A 22,981-nucleotide genomic window follows, 5' to 3' on the forward strand; every position below is an offset into this window, starting at 1 on the left:
ATGGCTATGCATTTAGTTTCCGCGCACAGTTTCAAGCATTCCCTAGAGGCCACTGAAAATTAAAATAGTTATGATTTATTTTACAAATAACAAACATATTTGCCTTTACTTTGCTGAGCAGATAATGATTACCCTTTAGGGGCCAGATCAAGTGTGCCTCTGGGTGCGGAATTTTCTGGCTGTGTTGATGACCCATTGTTGGCCTTTGGCTGTCTCTGCTCTCTGGTATGGTTGTTGTCTCTTTGACACATTCCTTGTTTCCATTCTCTATTCTGTTTAATCTGTTTACATGTTTTAAATTTTAAAACTTTTTTTCAGATTCTGATTGACAGCTGGTGGCAGAAGGGGTATGAATATAAAGTGGCATTAAGGCCTTGCAGACAGACTTAACAATAACATGCTGAAGTTGCAATAACAGTTTGACGAAGACCCACATGTAATCCCATATTGACGGTTGTAGAACTCGTACCAACAGATTTTATTTTGGGTATGTAATTGTATTGTAATAAGTAAGGGACTTTACTTTAACACGTTTCTTTAAAATCACATAATCTTCAGTTTGCATGCTCAGATTGAAAAAGTATTGCTTACGAGCTTCACTGTTCGACTTTCTTTCTCGCCTTGTAAAAGTAGTTAAACAGGTTTGTTTCCATTGTTATGCATTGTACCTGTGCAATAATTTCACGACGTGAAACCGTGAAATTTCGTATGAAATGATTACTGTCAAGTATGAAAATTTTGTAATCTCTTTAAAACATATATAATGTCATTCCAAAAACATTTCTGCCTCGAAAAACACAAAAACTGGCACAGAAACACTTCTATATGTACTGGAGTCTGGATGTGTAAACTTTTTATCAGGATCTGAACATCATAATATTCAGTATGCTAAAAATAAGTGTTATTAAAGCTCAGACGGTAAATAGCTTAACATATTTTGTATAGTTTCATCACTCGATGCATAAAATTGAGAATGGAAATTGGGAATGTGTCAAAAAGACAACAACCCGACTATAGAACAGACAACAGCAGAGTCCGTCATAGGTATTTTTATCGTTCGGCTGCTGTCCTGTGCAATATCTCCGATTAGTAAGCTATAAAGTGACCAAAAATTATTTGTGTAAAATAACATAAAAAAAATCGGCCTTATTTTATATACAAAAATAGAAATTTTTATATCCAATGCATAAAAGAAATATAGTAGGTTTAGGTGTAAAGGTGCAATTTTCACAAAACATATCAAATTTCCCACGTTGTCGAACATAAACATGGATAACATCATCAATGCTTTTATTAAGATTGACAAATGTCATGAATGTTCGAGTACGAGTCCGTTAAAAATTTAAAAAATCTAATATCTCCATTTGAAAAAAAATCTTAGCAAAGAGGAAAAATATGAAACAACAGTTGTTTTCCACTACCGTCAGAGCAAAGGGAACAGTTTGAAAGTGCCAAATACTGAAATATGTCAAAAATCAATACTTTTTTGTAAACACTGTCATGTACATGTATGTAAATACTTTATAATGGAAACCCGAACTTCTGAGGGATGTTTATATACAAAAATAAGGAGATGGGGTATGATTGCCAAATGGGACAACTATCCACTTAAGCACAAATAAAGTGGATGTAAGTAATGATAGGCAACTGTAACGCCTTCAACAATGAGAAAACCCCATACCGTATAGTCGGCTATTAATGGCCACGATTGATGATTATACGCTATTGTCTCTTAAAGACAAATATATAAACACATTTTGTCCTCGATTTAAATTACTTTTTAAAAATAAAAGTAGGTGCAATATATATTTTTAAACTCAAAAAGTTTAGTGACCCCATCAGATACTTGACAAACTCTTAGTCTTCGTCTTTTGTATGAACACAAAATTCATGGATCACACATTTCTCTTTAACTATGTATACGAAAGTTTCTGCACTCATGAATATTAGCATTGGCTGTAATCGACGGCTAACTTTACACTTGTATGCTTGTCTGATGTGTAATTGTGTGTTTCACTGTTGTTTCGTTGCTGTCTGGTGGACAAATACATGAATTCTGCATGTCATCATCAAACACGTGAATAGCTATATATCTGGTAAATCAAACACTTTTTCTTCGCATAGAAAGAACTCTTCATTAATCTGAGCATGGAACGAATACTTCATATCACGAACTATAAATGTGGATACAAAAAATGAAAAACTAAGCGAAATTGTTAATCCCGCATTGCACGACAAAATGTGCTGTATTTAAGTAAGTAGCACGTGTTCTTGGTTGATTGTAAACACGTAGTAGTCCATAATGCATTGTTGCTCATTTAGTGGATTTGTCAAAAAACCAGGTAACAATAAATTGCGTCACACGTAAATAAACAATTACACGTGCGAGAACATAAGTATGCTAATTCATGCATTTCCATATAAGGTAGTCTTCCTGACCTGAGTAATGATAACATCAAAATTTCTTTTTGGCTTTTATTTAAAGTCATGTGTGTTATGAAGGTAGATGTCACAGTTGTTATGTGGTAATTCATTTTTGCTGTGTGTGTTAATGTTTATTTTTGTACATGATCCTGTTTGTGTTTCAGATTTGCAAATATCATTTTCATTATTAATTAAAAATGTACTTTCAATAAATTTTAGGGAGGAAGCTTGATGGTTTTTGGCATTCCCTCTTAATGAGAAAATAATCTATTATAAATATTCAATCAGAATCCAAATTCAGAGCTGTTTTAAGCTTAAATGTTGTGTCCATACTTGTTCAACTGTTCAGGGTTCGACCTACATTGTATGCAGGAAAATCCAGTTAGCTGTCACTTGACAGCCTCTTGTTCTTATTGTTGAAGGCCGTACTGTTGCCTATAATTGCTTACATCCACTTCATTTGAACTTAAATGGATAGTTGTCTCATTGGTAATCATATCTCCTTATTTTAATAAATATACAATGATTTCAATTTCTTTTACAGGATATAATGGCAAGTTGGGATGAGGTAAGTTTTTCTTCTTAAAAGTCATTGTCATGTGACCTATGTCATGTGTCTTATGTTGTCTATAAACTGTACAGAAAGATACAGGTGTGTAGTATTCTCAGAGTCAGTCAGTGTCGTGTGACCTACAAAATGTATGTCATGTGATCTATGTTGTCTATAAACTGTACATAAAGATACAGGTGTGTAGTATTCTCAGAGTCAGTCAGTGTCATGTGACCTATGTCATGTGACTTATGTTGTCTATAAAATGTACATTAAGATATGATACAGGCGTGCAGTATTCTCAGAGTCAGTCAGTGTCATGAGACCTATGTCATGTGACTTATGTTGTCTATAAAATGTACATAAAGATACAGGTGTGTAATATTCTCAGAGTCAGTCAGTGTCATGTGACCTGTGTCATATGACCTATGTTATAAAGATACAGACGTGCAGTACAAACCTCAACAAAAACTTAGGCTGATCTCAAAACTGATGCATATACAATTGTCTACAGACTTTTCTAAAAAATAAACCTTTTAAATTATAGACAACAATTTCACTCCTTCTTGGTAATCACTAGTTTTTGGTATAAACTGTTGGAACTGTAAAAATGTAGCTTGCTAAATTCAATTATTACATTTATAATACATTTGTATGTTCTAGAGGAAAATGTAAAAGCTTTGTTTTGCTTACAGAAACTTCTTACAGCTGCAAGGGAGGGGAATATAAAAGAGGTAGAAATATGTATAAAGAACAGAGCTAACTTGGAATATAAAGATGAATTTGTAAGTAAAGTAAAATGTTTAACACATTTACAGATATTTATTATTTAGTACACATAATGTGGATCAGTTAAACATTGCCCTTGTTAGTGTTCTATGATTCAGTGTACATTCTATTAATTGCAAATACTCTTGTCTTCAAAATATTAAGAAACATAGTATTATGATATATTGTGATTAACTTTATTACACTGATGAATACAACTCCAGTTTGTATGTCAAAGAGTTGCTGTCTGATACTTCGTAACTGTATACATTTGAAATATAGATTTACTTTATTACACGTAACATAGTATTCTACACAAAAAACATTACTTTGGTCCCAAAAAAATCTTGCATGACCACGACTTGAGACATGACACCTGATCATACAACTTGCATTGACCACTCCTGTACTAAACATGACATGTGACACCTGATCATACAACATGCATGTACCACTCCTGTACTGAACATGACATGTGACACCACATCATACAACATTCATTTACCACTCATATACTGAACATGACATGTAACACCAGATCATACCACACCCATTTACCTCTCCTGTACTGAACATGACATGTGACACCTGATTATACAACCTGCATTTACCACTCTTGTACTGAACATGACTTGTGCCATCTGATCATACAACTTTCATTTACTACTCCTGTACTGAACATGACATGTGACACCTGATAATATATCTTTCATTTACCACTCCAGTACTAAACATGACATGTGACACCTGATCATACAACATTCATTAACCACTCCTGTTCTGAACATGATATGTAACACCTGATCATACAACTTTCATTTACCAATCTTTTACTGAACATGACATGTGACACCTGATCATACAACATGCATATGCCACTCCTGTACTGAACATGACATGTGACACCTGATCATTCAACATTCATTTACCACTCCAGTACTGAACATGACATGTGACACCTGATTATACAACATTCATTTACCACTCCAGTACTGAACATGACATGTGACACCTGATCATACAACATTCATTTACCACTCCAGTACTGAACATGACATGTAACACCTGATTATACAACATTCATTTACCACTCCTGTACTGAACATGACATGTGACACCTGATTATACAACATGCATATGCCACTCCTGTACTGAACATAACATGTGACACCTGATCATTCAACATTCATTTACCACTCCAGTACTGAACATGACATGTGACACCTGATTATACAACATTCATTTACCACTCCAGTACTGAACATGACATGTGACACCTGATCATACAACATTCATTTACCACTCCAGTACTGAACATGACATGTAACACCTGATTATACAACATTCATTTACCACTCCTGTACTGAACATGACATGTGACACCTGATTATACAACATGCATATGCCACTCCTGTACTGAACATGACATGTGACACCTGATCATACATCATGCATATGCCACTCCTGTACTGAACATGACATGTGACACCTGATCATACAACATTCATTTACCACTCCAGTACTGAACATGACATGTGACACCTGATTATACAACATTCATTTACCACTCCAGTACTGAACATGACATGTGACACCTGATCATACAACATTCATTTACCACTCCAGTACTGAACATGACATGTAACACCTGATTATACAACCTTCATTTACCACTCCTGTACTGAACATGACATGTGACACCTGATTATACAACATGCATATGCCACTCCTGTACTAAACATGACATGTGACACCTGATCATACAACACCTGATTATACAACATTCATTTACCACTCCTGTACTGAACATGACATGTGACACCTGATTATACAACATGCATATGCCACTCCTGTACTAAACATGACATGTGACACCTGATCATACAACATTCATTTACCACTCCAGAACTGAACATGACATGTGACACCTGATCATACAACATGCATATGCCACTCCTGTACTGAACATGACATGTGACACCTGATCATACAACATTCATTTACCACTCCAGTACTGAACATGACATGTGACACCTGATTATACAACATTCATTTACCACTCCAGTACTGAACATGACATGTGACACCTGATCATATAACATTCATTTACCACTCCAGTACTGAACATGACATGAAACACCTGATTATACAACATTCATTTACCACTCCTGTACTGAACATGACATGTGACACCTGATTATACAACATTCATTTACCACTCCTGTACTAAACATGACATGTGACACATGATCATACAACCTGCATTTACTACTCCAGTACTAAACATGATATGTAACACCTGATTATACAACATGCATTTACCACTCCAGAACTGAACAAGACATGTAACACCTGATTATACAACATACATTTATTACTACAGTACTAAACATGATATGTAACACCTGATTATACAACATTCATTAATCACTCCTGTACTGAATATGACATGTGACACCTGATCATACAACATTCATTTACCACTCCTCTACTGAACATGACATGTGACACCTGATCATACACCATGCATTTACCTCTCCTGTACTAAACATGACATGTGACCCCTAATCATACAACTTTCATTTTCCACTCTTGTACTGAACATGACATGTGACACCTGATCATACAACATTTATTTACTAATCCTGTACTGAACATGACATGTGACACCTACATAATGTCACTCTTAAACTCAACACCAACATGTGACATAGCAGTGATTCTTATACTCAACACCAACATGTGACATAGCAATGACACTCTTGTACTCAACACCAACATGTGACATAGCAATGACACTCTTATACTCAACACCAACATGTGACATAGCAATGACACTCTCATAGTCAACACCAACATGTGACATCGCAATGACATTCTTATACTCAACACCAACATGTGACATCGCAATGACATTCTTATACTCAACACCAACATGTGACACAGAAATGACCCTCTTATACTCAACACCAACATGTGACATAACAATGACACTCTTATACTCAACACCAACATGTGACATAGCAATGACATTATTACACTCATCACAAACAAGTTACAGATCACACTTATAGGCAATGCAAACTTGAAAAAAATAAACATTGCTTATTGCAGTTCTTTACTTATACTCACCACAAACATACACCATTGCTATATTACCCTTATACTCACCAGAAACATACACCATTGCTATATTACCCTTATACTCCCCATAAACATACACCGTTGCTATATTACCCTTATACTCACCACAAACATACACCATTGCTATATTACCCTTATACTCACCACAAACATACACCATTGCTATATTACCCTTATACTCACCACAAACATACACCATTGCTATATTACCCTTATACTCACCACAAACATACACCATTGTTATATTACCCTTATACTCACCACAAACATACATCATTGCTAGATTACCCTTATACTCACCACAAACATTCACCATTGCTATATTACCCTTATACTCACCACAAACCTACACCATTGCTATATTATCCTTACACTCACCACAAACATACACTATTGCTATATCACCCTTATACTCACCACAAACCTACACCATTGCTATATTACCCTTATACTCACCACAAACATACACCATTGCTATATTACCCTTATACTCACCACAAACATTCACCATTGCTATACTACCCTTATACTCACCACAAACCTACACCATTGCTATATTACCTGTATACTCACCACAAACATACACCATTGCTATATTACCCTTATACTCACCACAAACATACACCATTGCTATATTACCCTTACACTCACCACAAACATACACCATTGCTATATTACCCTTATAGTCACCACAAACATACACCATTGCTATATCACCCTTACACTCACCACAAACATACACCATTGCTATATCACCCTTATACTCACCACAAACATACACCATTGCTATATTACCCTTACACTCACCACAAACATACACCATTGCTATATTACCCTTATACTCACCACAAGCATACACCATTGCTATATCACCCTTACACTCACCACAAACATACACCATTGCTATATCACCCTTATACTCACCACAAACATACACCATTGCTATATCACCCTTACACTCACCACAAACATACACCATTGCTATATCACCCTTATACTCACCACAAACATTCACCATTGCTATATTACCCTTATACTCACCACAAACATACACCATTGCTATATTACCCTTATACTCACCACAAACATACACCATTGCTTTATTACCCTTATACTCACCACAAACATACACCATTGCTATATCACCCTTACACTCACCACAAACATACACTATTGCTATATCACCCTTATACTCACCACAAACCTACACCATTGCTATATTACCCTTATACTCACCACAAACCTACACCATTGCTATATTACCCTTATACTCACCACAAACATTCACCATTGCTATACTACCCTTATACTCACCACAAACCTACACCATTGCTATATTACCTGTATACTCACCACAAACATACACCATTGTTATATTACCCTTATACTCACCACAAACATACACCATTGCTATATTACCCTTACACTCACCACAAAGATACACCATTGCTATATTACCCTTATAGTCACCACAAACATACACCATTGCTATATCACCCTTACACTCACAACAAACATACACCATTGCTATATCACCCTTATACTCACCACAAACATACACCATTGCTATATTACCCTTACACTCACCACAAACATACACCATTGCTATATTACCCTTATACTCACCACAAACATACACCATTACTATATCACCCTTATACTCACCACAAACATACACCATTGCTATATTACCCTTATACTCACCACCTACACCATTGCTATATCACCCTTACACTCACCACAAACATACACCATTGCTATATCACCCTTATACTCACCACAAACATACACCATTGCTATATCACCCTTACACTCACCACAAACATACACCATTGCTATATCACCCTTATACTCACCACAAACATTCACCATTGCTATATTACCCTTATATACAACAACTCATATGATATGAAGCAGCTGGTAGACACCCAACATTTTACACGGAAATACCACCAAATATTTTCTAAGCTTTGATCATTATTTTGAAAAGACACAAAATACTGTTAATCAGACAGGTTTAATGGACAACACATATTTGTTAGAATTATATAAAGTGGGGTCTCATTTTATTCGTAACACAGAACTGAATCAGATCGTTAAGGTTTTATTTTGTTTCCTGATGAAAAATTATTTTGTAAACATCTGATTTTAATGAGAAGTTGAAGAGAACAAGTTGTGTTAACGTCTTTAGTCAGATAATGTTAATTCTACAGATCTAATGTAAAACATCTTTTAAAAATAACAAATACTTGACAGAATTATATAAAGTGGGGTCTTATTTTTCTTGTCTCTTTGCACTGAATCAGAAAATATAACTCGTTTTTTTTTTCAACTTTGATCATTCTACTGAATCAACATAAAATCATTTTGTTAATCATACATGTTAAATGGACAACAAATACTTGTGAGACTAATATAAAGTGAGGGTTGCTATTATTTGACTTGTTACACTTATATAATTAAGAGTTTACTATTTTTTTACCTGTTTTGTTTCACTGAATCAGAAAATATACATTGAATTTATATATCTTAATCTACCATTTAATAGTTTATACACAAATATAATTGGATATTTTCTTACCCGATGTTATATTTCTTACATTTGGTAAATTGTTTGACTCCTCTCATGATTTTTTTATCACACACCATTAACATGTTTATATTTTTATCTTGTTATAGGATGGACAAACAGCTTTACATTATGCTGCTGAGAATGGACGGATTGATATAACAAAATGTTTAATAGATCAAGGATGCAGTCCTTGGGTGAAAACATTGGAGGTAACATTCCGTTTTATTCTTATTAGATAGATAGATATTTTATTCTCTAAAAACTAAATACAAGCCAACAGAGAAAGTACAATTACAATATAAATACAATAGTTGAGGGTGAACAGCTGCAGATAAAATATAACAAAGTACAACTTTTAAGTTTATGATGAAATACCTGTATAATAAACAGGTTAAACTAAATATGAAGAAATCAGTCTGTGCTTAAATTTTACATGGAGGGACAAACCTTTTTTTTAATACACCTAATGAATGAACACAGTTTTCTTAAGGAGACTTGCGGGTATAAGATTTTCAGAAAAAAATTAAACAATAATTTTTCATTACAATTGGTGACTTTTAAAATGTAGATATCATTGGAAAAGCTCAAAATCATCTCTTTTTTTGTGCAAAAATGCCATTTTATGCATTAAATTTGAAATATCTTTTCTAACTCATCGGTGACCTATATTTTTTTTTTTTTTCGAAAAAGCTGTACATAAACTAATTAACTGTAAAATTTAAGCGATTTCTGTAATTTAGTTCTTTTTTTATTTCAATATTACAACTATTTCCCCTATTAGGTCAACAGAAAAAAGGATATTAAGAAAAATGTATGCTTCTTTCGAAGGCAGATTGTGAGCGTAAATGAATGGTGACCACATTTTTTTTTAAAATTAAACAAATGATTCAGACCCGCGAGCCCCCTTAAAACTGATTGTTTTTGTCGAGCTTTTGACTTTAATCTCAGAAAGCTCGGCATAGGAATAGTGATCAAGCAGTGGCTGCGGCGTTAGCTAACTTCTTAAAAGCTTTATATTTTAGAAGGTGGTAGACCTGGATGCTTCATTTTTTGTATATGGATGCCTCATTTTACGAAGTTTCCGCCAGTCACATTTCCAATGTCCTTGACCTCATTTTCATGATTCAGTGACTACTTGAAAAAAACTTATTTTGTAATTTAAATTCTCTTTTATAAGTAATAGTATAACTATATTTGTTATGTGCGTACCTTGCAAGGTCCTCATGCCCGTCAGACAGTTTTCACTTGACCTCCACCTCATTTCATGGATCAGTGAACATTCAACAAGGTTAAGTTTTGGTGGACAAGTCCATATCTCAGATACTATTGGAAGGACTGTAAGGTGTACATGTCCAACTGGCAGGTGTCATCTGACCTTGACCTCATTTTCATGGTTCAGTGGTTATAGTTCAGTGTTTGTGTTTGGTCTGTTTTTCTTATACTGTATGCAATAGGTCTACTATATTTGGTGTATGGAATGATTGTAAAGTGTACATGTCTAGCTGGCAGGTGTCAATTGACCTTGACCACATTTTCATGGTTGAATGGTCAAATATAAAAAAGAAGATGTGGTATGATTGCCAATGAAACAACTGTCCACAACAGACCAAAATGACACAGACATTAACCGTACGGCCTTCAACAATGAGCGAAGCCCATACTGCATAGTCAGCTATAAAAGGCCCCGATAAGACAATGTAAAACAATTCAAATGAGAAAACTAACTGCCTTATTTATTATCATAAAAAATGAACGAAAAGTTAAGTTTTTGAGTTTTGGTCTTTTTTCTAATACTACACAATGTATATACAATAGGTCAACTATATTTATACCCCATGCAACGAAGTTGCGGAGGGTATAATGTTTTTGACCCGTCCGTCCGTCCGTCAGTCCGTCCGTCCGTCAGTCCTGTTTCTTGTCATCGCAACTCCTCTCAAACCACACAACAGAATTTCACGAAACCTTTTCAGATAATAAGGTCATACTATGTAGTTGTGCATATCGACAGGAAATTGCGATTCAATTTTTTTTCTAGGAGTTACATTCTTTGAACTTATTTACTTTAATGTACTACTGCATAAGTTTGTCATCGCAACTCCTCTCAAACCACAAAACAGAATTTCACGAAACCTTTTCAGATAATAGGACATACAATGTAGTTGTGCATATCGACAGGCAATTGTGATTCAATTTTTCTTCTAGGAGTTACGCCCCTTTGAACTTATTTACTTTAATGTACTACTGCAACAGTTTGTCATCGCAACTCCTCTCAAACCACACAACAGAATTTTACGAAACCTTTTCAGATAATAAGGACATACTATGTAGTTGTGCATATCGACTGGAAATTGCGATTCAATTTTTTTTTCTAGGAGTTACGCCCCTTTGAACTTATTTACTTTAATGTACTACTGCAACAGTTTGTCATCCAACTCCTCTCAAACCACACAACAGAATTTCACGAAACCTTTTCAGATAATAAGGACATACTATGTAGTTGTTCATATCGACAGGAAATTGCGATTCAATTTTTTTTTCTAGGAGTTACACTCCTTTGAACTTATTTACTTTAATGTACTACTGCAACAGTTTGTCATCGCAACTCCTCTCAAACCACACAACAGAATTTCACGAAACCTTTTCAGATAATAGGACATACAATGTAGTTGTGCATATCGACAGGCAATTGTGATTCAATTTTTCTTCTAGGAGTTACGCCCCTTTGAACTTATTTACTTTAATGTACTACTGCAACAGTTTGTCATCGCAACTCCTCTCAAACCACACAACAGAATTTTACGAAACCTTTTCAGATAATAAGGACATACTATGTAGTTGTGCATATCGACTGGAAATTGCGATTCAATTTTTTTTTCTAGGAGTTACGCCCCTTTGAACTTATTTACTTTAATGTACTACTGCAACAGTTTGTCATCCAACTCCTCTCAAACCACACAACAGAATTTCACGAAACCTTTTCAGATAATAAGGACATACTATGTAGTTGTGCATATCGACAGGAAATTGCAATTCAATTTTTTTTTTCTAGGAGTTACACCCCTTTGAACTTATTTACTTTAATGTACTACTGCAACAGTTTGTCATCGCAATTCCTCTCAAACCACACAACAGAATTTCACGAAACCTTTTCAGATAATAAGGACATACCATGTAGTTGTGCATATCGACGGGAAATTGTGATTCAATTTTTTTCTAGGAGTTACGCCCCTTTGAACTTATTTACTTTAATGTACTACTGCAACAGTTTGTCATTGCAACTCCTCTCAAACCACACAACAGAATTTCACGAAACCTTTTCAGATAATAAGGACATATTGACAGGAAATTACGGTTCAATTTTTTTTCTAGAAGTTATGTCCCTTTGAACTTATTTGCTTCAATGTACTTCTGCAACTGTTTGTCATCGCAACACCTCTGAAAACACACAACAGAATTTCATGAAATTTTGTAGATAATAAGGACATACTATGTATATTGACATTATTATTCAATATTTTTTCTTATACAATTTTTTTTCTTATACTTATTTAATTTCTCCAATGACAATTTGGAGACATGGGGTATGTGAGCGTGCTCACTAAGGTTCTTTAATTGGTGTATGGAAATGTTTTATGATCAATATGTCAGTCGTGTAGGTTTTATTTGACCTTGACCTTATTTTCAGGGTTCATTGCTCAGTGTTAGGTTTTTGGGTTATGGTCTGTTTTTCTTAAACTATAAGCAATATGTCAACTATATTTGCTGTATGGAAGAACACACCCTACATCAATCCTAAATTAATGACACAACTACCATCTCATCATACTCTACCAACACACCCTACACCAATCCTACACTACTGACACAACTACCATCTCATCATACTCTACCAACTCACCCTACACCAATCCTACACTACTGACACAACTACCATCTCATCATACTCTACCAACTCACCCTACACCAATCCTACACTACTGACACAACTACCATCTCATCATACTCTACCAACTCACCCTACATCAATCCTAAACTACTGACACAACTACCATCTCATCATACTCCACAAACACACCCTACATCAATCCCAAACTACTGACACAACTACCATCTCATCATACTCCAACAACACACCCTACATCAATCCCAAACTACTGACACAACTACCATCTCAACATACTCCACCAACACACCCTACATCAATCCTAAACTACTGACACAACTACCATCTCATCATACATCACCAACACACCCTACATCAATCCCAAACTACTGACACAACTACCATCTCAACATACTCCACCAACACATCCTACATCAATCCTAAACTACTGACACAACTACCATCTCATCATACATCACCAACTCACCCTACATCAATCCTAAACTACTGACACAACTACCATCTCAACATACTCCACCAACACATCCTACATCAATCCTAAACTACTGACACAACTACCATCTCATCATACATCACCAACTCACCCTACATCAATCCTAAACTACTGACACAACTACCATCTCATCATACTCCAACAACACACCCTACATCAATCCCAAACTACTGACACAACTACCATCTCAACATACTCCAACAACACACCCTACATCAATCCCAAACTACTGACACAACTACCATCTCATCATACTCCAACAACACACATAACATCAATCCTAAACTACTGACACAACTACCATCTCATCATACTCCACAAACACACCCTACATCAATCCCAAACTACTGACACAACTACCATCTCATCATACTCCAACAACACACCCTACATCAATCCCAAACTACTGACACAACTACCATCTCAACATACTCCACCAACACACCCTACATCAATCCTAAACTACTGACACAACTACCATCTCATCATACATCACCAACACACCCTACATCAATCATAAACTACTGACACAACTACCATCTCAACATACTCCACCAACACACCCTACATCAATCCTAAACTACTGACACAACTACCATCTCATCATACTCCAACAACACACCCTACATCAATCATAAACTACTGACACAACTACCATCTCATCATACTGTACCAACACACCCTACATCAATTCAATTACACATCTAACACCAATTATACACTACTAACACATCAACCATCTAATCATACTCCAATTACACATCTAACTAAAAAAATACACTACCAGCACATCAACCATCTAATCATAGTTCAATTACACTTCTACCACTAACCTTACACCAATCCTAAATACTGACACAACTACAATCTCATCAAACTCTACCAACACACCCTACATCAATCCTAAACTACTGACACAACTACCATATCATCATACTCCAACAACACACCCTACATCAATTCTAAACTACTGACACAACTACCATCTCATCATACTCCAACAACACACCCTATATCAATCATAAACTACTGACACAACTACCATCTCATCATACTCCAACAACACACCCTACATCAATCCTAAACTACTGACACAACTACCATCTCATCATACTCCAACAACACACCCTACATCAATCATACACTACTGACACAACTACCATCTCATCATACTCCAACAACACACCCTATATCAATCATAAACTACTGACACAACTACCATCTCATCATACTCCAACAACACACCCTATATCAATCATAAACTACTGACACAACTACCATCTCATCATACTCCAACAACACACCCTACATCAATCATAAACTACTGACACAACTACCATCTCATCATACTGTACCAACACACCCTACATCAATTCAATTACACATCTAACACCAATTATACACTACCAACACATCAACCATCTAATCATACTCCAATTACACATCTAACTAAAAAAATACACTACCAGCACATCAACCATCTAATCATAGTTCAATTACACTTCTACCACTAACCTTACACCAATCCTAAATACTGACACAACTACAATCTCATCAAACTCTACCAACACACCCTACACCAATCCTAAACTACTGACACAACTACCATCTCATCATAATCTGCCAACACACTTAACACCAATCATACACTACTGACACAACTACCATCTCATCATACATCACCAACACACCTCACACCAATCCCTCAGTACTGACACAATTGCCATCTCATCATACATCACCAACACACCTAACACCAATCCTACACTACTGATATAACTACCATCTCATCATACTCCAGCAAAACACTTACACCAATCATACACTACTGACACAACTACCATGTCATCATACATCACCAAGACACCTAACACCAATCATACACTACTGACACAACTACCATCTCATCATACTCCACCAACACACCCTACACCAATCATACACTACTGACACAACTACCATCTCATCATACTCCACCAACACACCTAACACCAATCATACACTACTGACACAACTACCATCTCATCATACATCACCAAGACACCTAACACCAATCATACACTACTGACACAACTACCATCTCATCATACTCCACCAACACACCTAACACCAATCCTACACTACTGACATAACTACCATCTCATCATACTCCACCAACACACCTAACACCAATCATACACTACTGACACAACTACCATTTCATCATACTCCACCAACACACTTAACACCAATCCTACACTAATGACACAACTAACATCTCATCATACTCCACAAACCAACCCAACACCAATCCTAAACTACTGACACAACAACCATCTTATCATACTCTACAAACACACCCTACACCAATCATACACTACTGACACAACTACCATCTCATCATACTCTGTCAACACACTTAACACCAATCATACACTACTGATTCAACTACCATCTCATCATACTCTACCAAAACACCCTACATTGATCATATACTACTGACACAACTACAATATCATCATACTCTGCCAACACACTTAACATCAATCATACACTACTGACACAACTACCATCTCATCATACATCACCAACACACCTCACATCAATCCTACACTACTAACACAACTGCCATCTCATAATTCACCAACACACCTAACACCAATCCTACACTACTAACACAACTACCATCTCATCATACTCTGCAAACACACCTAACACCAATCCTACACTACTGACACCAATAATACACTACCAGCTCATCAACCATCTAATTATACTCCAATAACATATGTAATTGTATCAGTAATGTAGGATTGGTGGTAGGTGTGTCAGTAGCATATGATGTAGTAAATTATGATCCTGGTACCTTTGATAACTAACTCCAATAATACACTACCAGCTCATCAACCCATCTAATTATACTCCAATTACACATCTAAGTCCAATAAAACACTACCAGCTTATCAACCATCTAATTATACTCAGGGCTTTCCATTAAAATTGAAGTAGCAGGCTAAATTAAAATTATAGGCGGCTGTAACATGCGTTCGGCGAAGCCGGACGCCCACCAAGCTGTAAGCTTGGTGCCTTACGGCAGGGGGTCTGGGGGCCGCTGAAGGCCCCCAGAAGCTCTGGCATAAATAGAGCAAAATCCTGCATTCTCACGATCTCCTGGCACCTAATTTCATCTTTCAAATCACCATCTTTTATGTATGAAATTAAAGAAAGAAAAAAAATCTCAAAGAAATTTCATTTTTTTTTTACGTTAGTTTTTTTATTTTCATTACCTTATGCTTAAAATTCATTTACTTTTAAAGGAGATTTATTTTTATAATAATCCGGTTTGATAAAAATCTTGATCGATTTATTTTGCATAACTAAACTACGTGCATTTGTAAACAAATGACCCCCCTTTTCTCTCTGTTACGCGTATTTAAATCATACAATTATTTCTCAAGCATTGACAGAAAATTGTTATATCCTCTGATTTTCTCTTTTTTTGTAAACTGTTCAATAAGTCGGATACATAAATCATTTGGAAATGTTTTTTATTTGAGGTCGAGTCGACAATATTCTACTTTCGTTTTTGACCTTGATTCTCTGAACACCACGTGGGCTTTGAAAATTGAACTTCAAAAGATACTGTTTTCCAGATTCTGAACAATATGATCTACTACACTTTGTTTAATTTGACTGATATAAGTCCATAACATAAAATTGTCATCCTATCTGCTTGTCTTCACGTTTTAAAAGCCAAAAAAAGCCAACGAGTTAATGACCATCGGAACGTCTCTATCGTTATCTTTCAATGACCACCGGAACGTCTCTCTTGTTATCTTTGAAAAGAAACGATGTATTCTGACTTTAAATAGACAACCAATCAGTGACCTGAATTCATGTGAACTATATTTAGCCAAAGGTAAACACTGACTTTTCATCCTTGTTTGTCGTGATCGCGACTTTGCGACAATACGTCTCTCGGCTGCCTGTAAACATTTGAACAAGATTTTTTTTTCTTTTTGAATTTGTATTTTTGTCAGTGAAGTAGCCGGCACTTGAAGCCACCGTAAACGGCGGATTTCCGCCGGCTACCGGCTTCAATGGAAAGCCCTGATTATACTCCACCAACACACCCTACATCAATCCTAAACTACTGACACAACTACCATCTCATCATACTCCAACAACACACCCTACATCAATCCTAAACTTCTGACACAACAACCATCTCATCATACTCCACCAACACACCCTACATCAGTCATATACTACTGACACAACTACCATCTCATTATACTCCACCAACACACCCTACATCAGTCATATACTACTGACACAACTACCATCTCATCATACTCCACAGAGTCCACCAACACACCCTACATCAGTCATATACTACTGACACAACTACCATCTCATCATACTTCACCAACACACCCTACATCAATCATAAACTACTGACACAACTACCATCTCATCATACTGTACCAACACACCCTACATCAATCCAATTACACATCTAACTCCAAAAATACACTACCAGCACATCAACCATCTAAACATAGTTCAATTACACTTCTAACACAAATTCTACACTACCAGCATATCAACCATCCAATCAAACCTTACCATCATAACTACTATCTAATCACATTCAACCAACATACCTTACACCAATTATATACTACTAACAAAGGTATGATCTAATCCTACTCCAGCAACACATCATACACTACCAACACAACTACAATCTTATACTTTACCAACACACTTGATACCAAGCATTCACTAATTAATCAATTAGCCAATATAAAAAGTATAAAACAAAGACAGTGTTGCCCACATATTTCAGCCTTTTGTAATGCAGATACAGCACAAACAAGAAAAATGACATATATTACAGTTTTCTTCATGTGTCATTAATATTATATTGAAAAGAGCACAAACAAGAAAAGTGACACTCCACAGTAACATAATATGTTAGCCTTTTACTTGTGTGTCATAGTGGTTGTCAATGAAGCACATTATAGAATAATGATATTATTATTCATGTGAATCGAACACAAAGCACGAAAAATGATACTCTGCAGTAACATGTGTCAGCCTTTTACTCATGTGTCATAGTGGTTGTCATAAAGCTAGTAGTAGAATAATAATACTCTCATTGTCAATGTGAATCGAACAAAAATCACGAATAATAACACTCCACAGTAACATATGTAAACTTTTTACTCATGTGTCATAGTTGTAAATAAAGCACTTACTAGAATAATATTACTGTCATTGTCAATGTGAATCAAACAAAAATCACGTGAGTAAAGAAACAATCCCAGCTGTATTTTGCAGAATGTATTTTAATATAACAGTTGTACCAGTAATATGAGATTTTTCATATGTTCCAAATATGTAGAGTTAGTAAAATCCCTTACACTCTGTTGTTACTTATTACAAGTTAATGACACAGACAAAATTAAGTGTAGTTTCCAGACAGATTGTTGAATTATCATAAAGATAGATTGATTTCTCGTATTTTTTTTGGTTTTAATGTGATATTTTACATACTGCAATAATTTCTTTAACAGTAAAATCTCAAATACTATTCATTGATTTCTTTATAATGTTACTTCATATTTGTTGTTGGTTTAGGTTCACTGTTCTTTATGTCAAGTATAAAAAAGACTATTCTGCATTGTATAAATAAAATTGATGCAACAGTTACCTATTACTTTATTGCATTATACATGTTATAAAGGTAACATTAGTGCAATAATTTACCTATTATTCATCGTTTTGAATTATACAGGTAACATTAATGCAACAATTACCTATTATTTATCGTTTTACAGTTTTTGAAATAAAAGATATATATGGGTATAATTAATGAAAGATTATTTGATTGTATTTCAGGGTAAGACTCCTTATGATCTGGCAATATCAGGGTATGGTTCTGAAGAGAAGAAGAAAGAAGTGATAGACTTCCTTAAGGTAAATAGTCTTGTCTTACTTTAAAAGATATTTACAGATTATGAGATACAAAACAGACTTGGTACAAAGAAATTACAATTAAACATTTGCCTGTAGTTTTCAATGTCATTGTAGTAATTTTTGTCAGTTAACAATGTAAGTTAGATTTATGAGTTTGACTGTCCCTTTGGTATCTTTCGTCCCTCTTTTTTTGACAATTCCAAGCTTGTTGCCTGATATAAATGTTGGCATACGTGAAAGACAAATGTTTAAAATCTGTGTTCTCATCTGTTGGATGTCTCAGGTTTTTCCCATCACTTGGCGTCCGGCGTCATCCGGCGTCGTTAACTTTTACAAAAATCTTCTCCTCTGAAATTAATGGGCTAAATTTCACCAAACTTGGCCACAATCATCATTGGGGTATCTAGTTTAAAAATTGTGTCCGGTGACCTGCCAAACCAACCAAGATGGCCGCCATGGCTAAAAATAGAACATAGGGGCAAAATGCAGTTTTTGGCTTATAACTCAAAAACCAAAGCATTTAGAGCAAATCTGACGTGGGTTTATCAGGTTAAGATCTATCTGCCCTGAAATTTTCAGATGAATCGGACAACCCATTGTTGGGTTGCTGCCCCTAAATTGGTAATTTTAAGGAAATTTTACTGTTTTTGGTTGTTATCTTGAATATTATTATAGATAGAGATAAACTGTAAACCGAAATAATTTTCAACAGAGTAAGATTTACAAATAAGTCAACATGACCGAAATGGTCAGTTTACCTCTTTAGGAGTTATTGCCCTTTATAGTCAATTTTTAATCATTTTTCGTAAATTTTAGTATTCTTTTACAAAACTTTTCTCCTCTGAGACTACTAGGCCAAATTTAACCAAACTTGGCCACAATCATCTTTGTGGTATCTAGTTAACAAAAATGTTTGGCGTGACCTTGCCAACCAACCAAGATGACAGCCATGGCTAAAAATAGAACATAGGGGTAAAATGTAGATTTTGGCTTGTTACTCTTAAACCAAAGCATTTAGAGCAAATCTGACTTGAGGTAAAATAATCTATTAGGTCAAGATCTATCTGGCCTGAAATTTTCAGACAAAACAGAAAACCTGTTGTTGGGTTGCTGCCCCAGAATTAGTAATTTTAAGGACATTTTGTAGTTTTTGGTTATTATCTTGAATATTATAATAGCTAGAGATAAACTGTAAACAGCAATTATGTTCGGCAAAGTAAGATCTACAAATAAGTCAACATGACCAAAATTTCAGTTTACCCCTTAAGAAGTTTTTGCCCTTTATAGTCATTTTTTAACAATTTTCATAAATTTTTGTAATTTTTAGAATATATTTTCCACTGTAATTACGGGGCCAAGTTCATTATAGATAGAGATAATTGTAGCAAGAAGAATGTCCAGTAAAGTTAGATCTACAAACACATCATGATCACCAAAACACAATTTTGTCATGAATTTATCTGTGTCCATTGTGTAATATGCACATAGACCAAGGTGAGCGACACAGGCTCTTGAGAGCCTCTAGTTTTATATGCAAGTCAACATTTTGACGGGACATATTATGGGATACAAATGACCGGTGTCTGTCCGGCGTAAACATGTCGCACCATAACTTGAGAACACCTTATTTAAATTTCATGAAACTTAATATAGTTGTTTCTTATGATGGTCAAATGATCTGTATACTTTTTGGTGAAAATAAGATTTAACCTTTATGAGTTATGGCACTTTGTAACTAAAACAGTGGTGTGATTCTTTTTCACATGTAGCACCGTATCTCAAAAACGATTCTTGATTATTGCTTGATTATTGCTTAAAACTTTACACACGTCTTAGTTACATTAATCTTAATATCTGTTTATCACTTTTTGGTGATGATTCAAAATTTCATAGTATTTTGTAAAAAAGGGGGAGGTTTTTTTTTACATGTTGCGCCGTATCTCAAAATTAATTTATGATTATTGCGTAAAACTTTACACACCTCTTTGTTATATTTATCTAAAGATCTGTATACTTTTTGGTGATGACTCAAAATTTTATTTTGAGTTATTGAGTATTTTGTAAAAAGGTTCTGTTGTAAATAGACTATTTTCATATTACTGACTCTTGACTCCGGATATATGTTCCATTTTTGTCTCGCCTGTGACGAAAGTCGTAGAGTGAGACATGGGTATAACTATCCGTTGGCGGCGTAAACTATTTGTATAAAACTTTATATTTCAGAAGGTAGAAGACCTGGATGCTTCATACTTTGTATGCAGATACCTTATGTTAGGAAGTTTCCCTCTGTCATATGTCCATTGTCCTTGTCCTCATGTTCATGGTTCAGCGACTGTGTGAAAAAAAGTTGAATTTTTTGTTATGTGAATTTCTCACTTATGAGTAAAAGGATAACTATATTTGGTATATGGGTTCCTTGCAACGTCTACATGTCCGTCAGATAGGGGTCACCTGACCTCCACCTCATTTCATAGATCAGTAATCAAGGTTAAAGTTATGTGATTAGGTCCATTTCTCGGATACTATAAGCAGTAGGTCAGCTATGTATGGTGTATAGAATGATTGTAAGGGGTACATCTGACCTTGACCTCATTTTCACGGTTCATTGATCAATGTTAAGTCAACAATACTTGGTGTATGGATTAATGATTGTAAGGTGTACATGTCTGACTGGCAGGTGTCATTTGTCCTTGACCTCATTTTCATGGTTCATTGGTCAATGTTAAGTTTTAGTGTTTTGGTCTGTTTTTCTAATACTATAAACAATAGGTCAACTATGTTTGGTGTATGGAATGATTGTAAGGTGTATAAGTCTGTCTGGCAGGGTTCATCTGACCTTGAACTCATTTTCATGGTTCGTTGGTCAGTGTTTAGTTTTCCTGTTTAAGTCTGCTTCTTAGATATTATAAGCAATAAGGTCAACTTTATTTGATGCATGGAATGATTGTAAGGTGTACATGTCTGTCTGACTTGGTTTATATGACCTTGACCTCATTTTAATGGATCATTAATAATTTTAAGTTTATGTGATACTTGTAGTGAAACTTTATCTTTAAGACTATCAACATAAAACCAATCATGGTTAGTAAAGCAGGCGAGACATTTCAGAGGTGCACTCTTGTCAGAATTATTCTGTTTTACTTTTCTAAAAACCATATATAC

General features: G+C 35.2%; 1 long non-coding RNA gene across 1 annotated transcript; it reads left to right on the plus strand.

The window, feature by feature from the left end:
- Positions 1-365: 365 nt before the first annotated feature.
- On the plus strand, positions 366-3,755 carry LOC134719212 (uncharacterized). The gene is made up of 3 exons (XR_010107548.1): positions 366-487; positions 2,969-2,992; positions 3,670-3,755. It is a non-coding gene; the product is annotated as an uncharacterized LOC134719212 (long non-coding RNA).
- Positions 3,756-22,981: the final 19,226 nt, after the last annotated feature.

Source organism: Mytilus trossulus, chromosome 5 (assembly GCF_036588685.1).
Source record: "Mytilus trossulus isolate FHL-02 chromosome 5, PNRI_Mtr1.1.1.hap1, whole genome shotgun sequence".
Taxonomy (NCBI): Eukaryota; Metazoa; Mollusca; class Bivalvia; order Mytilida; family Mytilidae; genus Mytilus; species Mytilus trossulus.